This window comes from Octopus bimaculoides, chromosome 2, assembly GCF_046866305.1.
Source record: "Octopus bimaculoides isolate indiv1 chromosome 2, ASM4686630v1, whole genome shotgun sequence".
NCBI lineage: Eukaryota > Metazoa > Mollusca > Cephalopoda > Octopoda > Octopodidae > Octopus > Octopus bimaculoides.
The window spans coordinates 91997463-92006066 of record NC_142929.1 but is presented as its reverse complement, the minus strand read 5'-3'; the positions used below and the strand labels follow the sequence as shown (position 1 = coordinate 92006066).

The 8604-nt window shown below is 34.8% G+C and overlaps 1 protein-coding gene across 4 annotated transcripts in view; it reads left to right on the top strand.

The window, feature by feature from the left end:
- Positions 1–3690: 3690 nt before the first annotated feature.
- LOC106874430 (1-phosphatidylinositol 4,5-bisphosphate phosphodiesterase epsilon-1) overlaps positions 3691–8604 on the top strand; it is a 1217386-nt gene continuing 1212472 nt past the window's right edge. For all 4 annotated transcript variants that reach the window (XM_089347149.1, XM_052978429.2, XM_052978428.2 and 1 more), the window contains exon 1: positions 3691–4795. The gene's annotated coding sequence lies outside the window, so the exon portion shown is untranslated. The remainder of the gene's footprint in view (positions 4796–8604) is intronic.

The following is an 8604-nucleotide window of genomic DNA, read 5'->3' as shown; positions in this document are numbered from 1 at the left end:
ACTAACCTGTATATGTTTGCATGCATATACGTATAAATACACTAGATATATTCGTGAATATGCATATATATCGATACATCTATGTGTTGCATACATGTATGTATAAACATATACAAGTTAATACATGCCTGTGTTTGTGTGTAAACACACATATAAATGCATGCACCCGTAATATCCATAAACGTAATACGTATACTTGTATATGTGTGAAAATATATCTGCATGTGTGTGTGTGTGTGTGTGTGTGTGTGTGTGTGAATATATATATATATATATATATATATATATATGCATGCACACGTGCGCTTGTATGAATATATAATTTACACAACTGCACGCATGTATATACAAAATTACGTGTATAAATATATATATATACACATATTCATATATGCACGTGCACACATACTCATGCATGTATACACATATATATATAGATATTCACACTCCTGTACATATGTATATACATACATACATATGCATGCACACATATAAAAGTACATTATATATTATGCACATTATATACACACAATCATATGAACTTGCAAGCAAGCATGTATGCATATGAATGTATGAGTTAATGAAAATCATAGTTTTCGTAAGCCCAACAACCTAACTATCAGCCCCAGTAACACCAGCAACACTATATCACAACAACATGACAATATGAAAAACGACGAACATAGAAGCAGCAGTAATAATGCTAAGACATTTCTTTCATTTTCTGCTAATGAACATCTTTCCTCTCACCCATCCGTACACATTGTCCACTCTCAATGTGTTTTTGTGGTACTTTTAGTCGAATTTTACATCATGCATTAATGTTTTCTTTGTTCCATTACAAACAGTTCGATGGCTTTTACTTGCAACTACGGCGGCCAGTCGCTACAGTTCTACTTATATTCAAGTAGAAGCTGACAAGATGCCAAGCAAGTTCGCAGGCGATGCAATTACTAAGTTGTCACTGACGTTCACACATCACTGGCGATAGAAATCAAGGCGTATATATATACGATCACACAGAACGAGCGAGTGACACGAACGCTTATTTCATATACTAAGCACATCTTCCACATACACACATTGATATATGCAAATACATGTGCAATATTATGTAGCAGAGAGGCAGCGGCAGATCAACTGTGGCGAATATGATATATGTCGTCTAATACTGTTGATACACGCACGCACACACACACACACACACACACACACACACACACACACACACACACACACACACACGCACACACACACACACACATAATTAAAATTCAGTTGAATTAGGTACTTAAATTGAGGTACCAAGCTATAGTCCGCGGTATAGTCCGCGCAGCTCCAAGTTAGGTGAATAGAATGTAAATAAGCAACAAGGATGTCCAGGTATGTATTGATATCTGAACATCCTTGTTACTTATATACACACACATACATACATACATACATACATACATATATATATATATATATATATATATATATATATATATATATATATATATATATATATATAAGCACACGCGAGCATGTGTGCATGCATGTGTATATGCGTCTATGTACATAAAGTAAAATTTGGACATTCCGAAGAACTTTTATCGATATCTGTAGGTGATCACTTCGTATTAGAAACAAAATTGGAAAACCTCTGCGCATTCACCCTGCCGGCGCTAACATTGGGAACTAAATCCAACAAATACCAGCTAAATCCCCTTCAGCTTATATACACAATCTTTTTAGAAAAAAAAAAAACATACATTAGATATTGTTAATTCTGAATATACGAGAAAAGAACATTAATACGAGCTGGTCATGGCTGGAACATATTTTGACCAGAGTTGACTGGGGGTTGAACAACACCAATTAGAATCGTTAAAAAAAAGGTACAGCATACGGTCACACGAACATAACAAACATACACGCACACACACACACGTACGTATACACGCACCCACAAGCATAGGCATACATATACGCACATTGGCCTACACAAGCTTACACAGACGGACGTATAAATGCGCACACTAAGTTGTCACTGACGTTCACACATCACTGGCGATAGAAATCAAGGCGTATATATATACGATCACACAGAACGAGCGAGTGTGTGTGTGTGTGTAATGTGCGCGTGTGGCGAAGGGAAAACAACGTTAATGATAGAATTAAAATGAGAAAGCGGGCAACAGAGTTGTCTTATAAAAATGAATAAATACAATTTCTCAGGAACTAACGGATTTATTATAGAAATGTGTAGTAATTAGTAAAGGAAGTGCGATAGTCATAATTGAAAGTAATTCTAGATTTTCCCGTTAGATTCGCGTCATAATGCTTACCGACACAGCTTTATAAGCACTTCATACTGACTTAGCTTTAAGTGTGCACCATCTACAGGTGTTACGCAAGTTAAGTGCTTTTTTTAATTTTCTCTCTCCATGTTGGTCTTTCTCTCTATTTCCTTCGAGGTCCCCCACTTCTTTCTCCTTCCGTGTGTCTTCCTCTGTACCAATTGCTCTGGGTGTGTGAGCGCGTAATTAACAAACAGTTGCTATGCAATTTAGTACTTAAGTTTACTTTTTCTATTTTTTTTGTTGCCCTCCATCCCTCCCTCTTTCTCTCTGTTTCTCTGTCTCTGTCTCTGTCTCTCTTTCGCTCTCTTTTTCTCACTAAATTAATATGTACTTTAAAAAAAATTTCCTTCGCGAAAAGGAAAAAGAGAAAAAGAAAGAGATGCATAATAATTCAATTATGAAGAACTTTTATCGGTTTTGTTTCATTTCATTCACCAAATTGTTCTTTCTCTCTGTCTGTCTGTCTGTCTGTCTGTCTGTCTGTCTGTCTGTCTGTCTGTCTGTCTGTCTGTCTGTCTCTCTCTCTCTCTCTCTCTTTCTCTCTCTCTCTCTTTCTCTCTCTCTCTCTTTCTCTCTCTCTCTTTCTCCGTGCTTTTCCTCTCTCTACTTCGTCCACCTGTTTCTTACCACTTGAGAATGTTTGAAAACAAAACAAAACAAAACAAATGAAGAAAATTCAGCCTAGAACAGAGATTCCATTAAAGGCCAATTCAACTGAAGCATGTCATCACATTGTTATTATTATTATTATTATTATTATTATTATTATTATTATTATTATTATTATTATTATTATTATTATTATTATTATTATTATTATTATTATTATTATTATTATTATTATTCGGCGGCGAGCTGGCAGAATCGTTAGCACACCGGGCGAAATGCTTAGCGGCATTTCATCTATCTTTACGTTCTGAGTTCAAATTCCGCGGAGGTCGACTTTGCCTTTCAACCTTTCGGGGTCAATAAATTAGGTACCGGTTGCGTACTGGAGTCAATCTAATCGACTGGCACCCTCTCCCAAAATTCTGGGCCTTGTGCCTAGAGTAGAAAAGAATCGTTAGCACGCCGGACGAAATGCTTCAAATTCTGCCGAGGTCGACTTTGCCTTTTATCCTTTTGGGGTCGATGAAGCACGTATCAGTTACGTACTGGGGTGGATGTAATCGACTAGTCCCCTCTCGCAAAATTTCAGGCCGTCTGCCTATAGTAGAAATATTATTATTATTATTATTATTATTATTATTATTATTATTATTATTATTATTATTATTATTATTACTATTATTATTATTATTATTATTATCTACTTAGATAAACTTATGTAACGAAATCAAGAGAAATACCAGTTAAAACAATATTGATTCATTGTGATGTATCAAGTAGTAATACGACTTTCACAACGATTCTTATGCACATTTAAAATGAGAGTCTAGGTGTGTGGGTGAGTATTAGTGTATGTGAGTATAAGTGCATGTGTACGTTCATCCTCATAAGTGTGTGTGTGTGTGTGTGGTTGTGCGTGTGTGTCAGTGGAGTGTGCGCACGGAAATATCTTTCCAGATGATCGAATGCGCGTATATACATCCGTAAATACGCGGACCAGTAAGCATGCATATGCATACAACAAAGAGGCACATGTATATGACACGAATATAATAAACATGCATCGATGCACACACGCACGTACATACACACACAGTCGTACACAATCATATACGCACGCACACATATATTTATTTATATGTACAGACATACTTGTCTAGACGTTTCTTTCTATAAGCATGGAGCATTGGTAACTAGATGAAATTACTTTTAGAGGATTCTTACAAATTAATTTATTTGAAATGATGAAGAAAATATTAGAACAACGAGAAGCTCATTATTCTTCAATTTTTAATTATTTTTTTTGTTTATGTTTCCGCTAGTTGAACTCACTCTGTAGGAAGAATGTTGACGGCATAGTTATACTTCTCCCTTATACGATATAAAGTCTACCTTTTAATGGTAAGGAAGGAAAAGAAAAAAACTGGGGTTAATTTATATTTCATATCGTGTAGTAAATAGATAAACAGCTGATTGGTTTTATCTTATACATACATACATACATACATACATGTGTGTACATATATATATTCATATATATATAAGTAGGAAATCCACACTTCACACAGGCACACACATATAAATATATACATATTTATATATGGACGTATATGTGCATCTACATATATGCAGAACCAATTTTACTTTTAAACATATTCCATAAAGTGTACAGTAGAAATAATTGCAGACGTGAATCTGCGCTCACTCTTTATATTTCGCTGTTTTATAAACAATAACTACGTTCCGAGTACAAACTGCAGTTAGTAAATGCAAAAGAGAAGATTAAAGGCACGGATTATCCCTAAGGATTATCTACTAAGGATTACTTAAAAATATATAAGGTAAGCTACGAAAATTGTATATATAATTATATATGTTATATAGTGATATATCAATGATATTTTTCTTTCACTTTCTCTTTGTATGCGTGTGTGTGTGCGCGCGTATATGTATTTGCGTGTGTGCGTGTGTTTACGCATTAGTTGTTCTAAGTCATTACACGCATTCAGTTGGAAGCTATCTATGACATCACACTAACTCAAACGAAACAATATAAAGCAAAAAATGAATGCATAAACAAACAAAACAAAACAAAACATACATACCCGAACCTATTACATGTTAGAAATTGCTGACAAAATCCCCTCAAATCGCACCGTATTGTCTTAGAAAATGAAAATATGCGTGAAATAACGTAATCCTCATTATGTGTAAAAGTATCGGGTGGTCATAGTTGGAAGGCCTATCATTATACGTGTGTCCTCGATGAGATACAGCAGACAGTTAAACATTAACAGCAACAAATCAAAAGCAATCAAAACTAATACAAACATAAAACCACGCGCGCGAACACAATAACTACCCGTACGCGAATGTACTCTTAAGACTATATATATATATATATATATATATATATATATATATATATATATGTATATGCAAGTGCATATAAATTATTGACATTATATATATGCATGTGCATATAAATTATTAACATTTTATATATATATATATATATATATATATATATGTGTGTGTGTGTGTGTGTGTGTGTGTGTGTGTATAATGTAAATAATTTATATGCACATGCATCAGGCAGCTAGATACAAATGCATAGAAGTGCATTGCATTTTGAATAACCATATATCTGATAATACCTAACTTTTTTTTGTTTCAACGTGACGGACTTGTGAAAGACGGAAGTTCAATTTGAAATGTATCCTTGTATAAACTAAAGAACAGATATAATATACACTACTTAGCTAACTGCTTATGTGATTGTATATAGCACAACATTATATTTCTCTCTGTCTATTTATAATTGTTTATCTATCCATGTCTTTCTCTGCATCTATCTACTATCGCTGTTTGTATTTTTTTATCCTTATATCTCTATTTTAGCACTCTATAACCTTATATCTCTATCTGTATCTCTCTCTGTAGCTCTATATCTCTATGTATGTGATCGGCTATGTTCTCATATCTGTCTCTCTATCTATGCCTATATAGCTATTTGTCTATGTTTCTATATATATATGCCTATGAGTTTACATCCCTACATCCTTTTGTGTTCACGCCTATCTTGCTATTTGTGTGTTTTTCTGTTGTCTATCTATATCTCCTGCCAATGTCTGTTGTTTCTCTATGTCTGTTGTCTATCTATGTCTGTTGCCTATCTATGTATGTTGCCTATCTATGCCTGTTGTTTCTCTATGGCTGTAGTCTATCTATGTCTGTTGTCTATCTATGTCTGCTGTCTATATCTGCTATATATGTCTTTTGTCAATATCTACTGTCTATCTATGTCTGTTGTCTATCTATGTCTGTTGTCTATCTATACCTGTTGTCTATCTATATCTGTTGTCTATCTATATATGTTGTTTATCTATGTCTGTTGTCTATCTATATCTATTGCCTATGTCTGTTGTCTGTCTATGTCTGTTGTCTGTCTATGCCTGTTGTCTATTTATGTCTGTTGTCTGTCTATATCTGTTGTCTATCTATATCTATTGCCTATGTTTGTTGTCTATCTATGTCTGTTGTCTGTCTATATATGTTGTCTATCTATATCTATTGCCTATGTTTGTTGTCTATCTATGTCTGTTGTCTGTCTATGCCTGTTGTCTATTTATGTCTGTTGTCTATCTATGTCTGTTGTCTATCTATGTCTGTTGTCTGTCTATATCTGTTGTCTATCTATATCTATTGCCTATGTTTGTTGTCTATCTATGTCTGTTGTCTGTCTATGCCTGTTGTCTATTTATGTCTCTTGTCTATCTACATCTGTTGTCTATGTCTATTGTCAATGTTTGTTTTCTATCTATGTCTATGGCCAGTGTCTGCTGTCGATTTGTGCCCCTTGTCTGTCACTGCCCCTTGCCAATCTACGTCTCTTGGCTATGTTCGGTGTCTACCTATATCTGTTGTCTATCTTTGATTATATATCTATTTGTCTATATGTTTGTTCTCTATCTTTGCTGTCTATCTATGCATGTTGCCTGTTTATGTCTGTTGCATTACTATGTCGGTTGTCTATGTCTGTAACCTGTCTATCTCTGCTGTCTATGTCTATTGTCTATCTTTGTTTATACGTTTGTCTATATGTCTGTTGTCAATCTACTTGTCTGTTGCTTTTCTACATGTCTGTTTATCAATATGTCTGTTATCTATCTAGCTACTTGTCAGTTGTCTATCTATCTACACGTCTGTTGTATATCTAGCTACACGTCTGTTGTCTATATTTGTCTATAAGCCTATTGACTGTCTGTCTATATGTCAGTCTGTTTATATGTGTCTTCCTGTCTGTCAGTCTATATGTCTGTCTGTCTGTCTGTCTTCTGTTCGTTGCCTGTCTAGGAGCCTGTCTTTTTATCTGTCTACTGGTTTGCACCTGCCTATATTCTTATGTATATCTGTCTATATCAGTCTGCCTATGCGCCTGTCGGTTTATTTATCTGTACCCGTCTATCTGTCTGTGTATATACATGTACCAGCCTGCCTATATGTTTGTGCTTATCTGTATACCTGCCTGTTGGTATGTCGATCTATGTTTCTTTCTCTACGTCTCTCTATATCTATATGCCTATCTGTCAGCGTCTTATCTATTTGTTTCTGTGTTTCTATCTATAGGTATTTATCCAGGAGCTTATGAAATTGTCTCTACCTTCTTGCTGTCTCTATGTTGTCGCCAGAGCATATCCTCCATCTAAAAATGGAATTCTCTTACTTCCAGTTGACAATGTTTCTAGTTGTTGTGTCCTCGAATGAAAGAAGTTTCCCGCAAAAACGATTATGTCCCGCTAAAATATGTATATTTTGTTTCGAGTTACTTCCATTTAATTAAACTACAATATCATTATTAAACTACATAAACACTCACGCACGCACGTGTGGAAAAACCGGTTTTAATTTAAGAAATATTAAATATTTTCACTCTAATATAAGTATTTTATTTATTATTCAGTGCATGCTTGATATATCAAATACATGAACGTATTAAGTAAGCATTACATACACAACAGATTGCTTCATCAAGTAGGTATATAAGCTATATGCCTACTTGATGAAGCAATCTGTTGTGTATGTAATGCTTACTTAATACGTTCATGTATTTGATATATCAAGCATGCACTGAATAATAAATAAAATACTTATATTAGAGTGAAAATATTTAATATTTCTTAAATTAAAACCGGTTTTTCCACACGTGCGTGCGTGAGTGTTTATGTGTGTGTATCTGTTTGTTTGTGTGTGTGTGTGTGTGTGTGTGTGTGTGTGTGTGTGTGTGTCTGTGTGTGTGTATGTGTGTGTTTAAAATGGTAGGAATTTGCTTGAGTCTTTAGAATGTGGGATAGAATGCTTAGAGTTGTTCACTTTGATTCTCTGAGAACCGATCCAGATGGGCCAAGAAAAACTTAACCTTTCAAACTTAAAAGATATTCTTTTCTTCCCAATTCTTAACTACCCTAGGCACAAGGCCCGAAATTTTGGAGGAGGGGGCCAGTCGATTTGATCGATCCCAGTACGCAACTACTACTTAATTTATCAACCCCGAAAGGATGAAAGGCAAAGTCGACCGCGGCCGGATTTGAACTCAGAACATAAAGACAGACAAAATTCCGCTAAGCATTTCATCCGGCGTGCTAACGTT